Here is a 1596-nt window from a genome sequence, read left to right on the forward strand (position 1 = left end):
GGAGTTTTAGCAATGGGAGTAGCCCCCGGAACCAACTCAATGCGAAATTCAACTTGTCTTTCCGCCGGAACACCCAGCAACTCATTCGGAAAAACGTCTTCGAATTCATTAACCACCGGAATTTCACGAATGGATGGTGGCTCTTCACGAGTATCAACTACATGGGCAAAAAAAGCCATGCCACCACTACTAAGAAAACGACGTGCCCGTGCATAAGTGCATAACGACACAAGCCTTCTACGTTTCTCGCCATGAATAATTAACTCTCCCCCACTTGGGGTCTTTACACGGATAAAGTTTTCATAGCATGCAATATCAGCTCTATTATGATTGAGCCAATCCATACCAATGACGATATCAAACTCACCCAAAGTCATCGGGATGAGATCAATTTTAAAGGCTTCGGCACCAAACACAACATTACAATTTTTACACACATCAACCCCTAGCACCGTCTTACCATCCGCTATTTCAACTTCTACCAGATGACTCAACTTAGCTAGCGGTTTATTTAGCTTAGGCACAAATCTTGGTGATACAAATGATAAATTAGCACCGCTATCAAATAGTATCCTCGCCGGATTAGAGTTAACCATGAAAGTACCTGAGACAACTTCATTGGATTGTTTGGCTTCATCATTAGTCATCAAATAATTTAGTCCCCTAGCCGTACCCGCCGCTTTCTCTAGCCTCTTAATTTGATCATCGCACAAATCGGGACACTCCGACTTTCGGTGCCCTTTTTTGACAATTGAAGCATGTGAGTTTGTTCGTAGCTGGCTTTGGACATTTACGAGAGATGTGACCCTTTTGCCCACAATTAAAGCAAGTAGGGAGAAAATTCCCTAAATCACCCTTCTTCACGCTATTAACACTTTCGGAACCTTTCTTGTTCTTCTTGTTTGAAAAGTTCGAATGATTCGAACCTTCGAATTTTATCTTAGAGAAAGAGAAATCACTTCTTTTCGGCACCTCCGGTTTGAAACCCCGAGCCAACTCAAACAACTCTTCAAAAGACTTAGCCATTCCCCGACTAATCTTTCCCTTCAACTCATCGCTTAAGGTACGATAGAAATCTTGCGTCAACATTTGATCATCACCGACATACTTCGGACAAAAACGAGCTTTTGACAAGAAAGTAGACTTGAGAGTAACCAAGTCCATAGAACCTTGTTGCAAATTGCTCAACTCGTCCTGGATTCTATTAAGTCGGATTGAGTTCGGTATTCCTTAAAGAATTCCTTTCTAAACTCTTCGCACGACAAACTCATACATTGTTCTTCGCCATACAATTGAATTTTACCATCCCACCACAACTTAGCCTCTTCACGTAACATATTAGCATCATATCTCGTCTTTTTCTCGGGAGGACATTCACCGGTACGAAAAGCACCTTCGATGTCGAAAACCCAACATGTACTCTTCAAAGGATCTCTCACCCCATTAAACATCGGTGATTGAGCATCCTTGAAGTTCTTGTAATGGAAGTATCGCCTTCCATGTCCACCATTACCATCACCCCTTTCACCATGATGATTTATGTTTCTAGCTTCGAGTACCTCTTCGATCGCGGCATTCATTCGTTCGTTGATTAAC

The sequence above is a fragment of the Rutidosis leptorrhynchoides genome, chromosome 3 (assembly GCF_046630445.1).
Source record: "Rutidosis leptorrhynchoides isolate AG116_Rl617_1_P2 chromosome 3, CSIRO_AGI_Rlap_v1, whole genome shotgun sequence".
Taxonomy (NCBI): domain Eukaryota; kingdom Viridiplantae; phylum Streptophyta; class Magnoliopsida; order Asterales; family Asteraceae; genus Rutidosis; species Rutidosis leptorrhynchoides.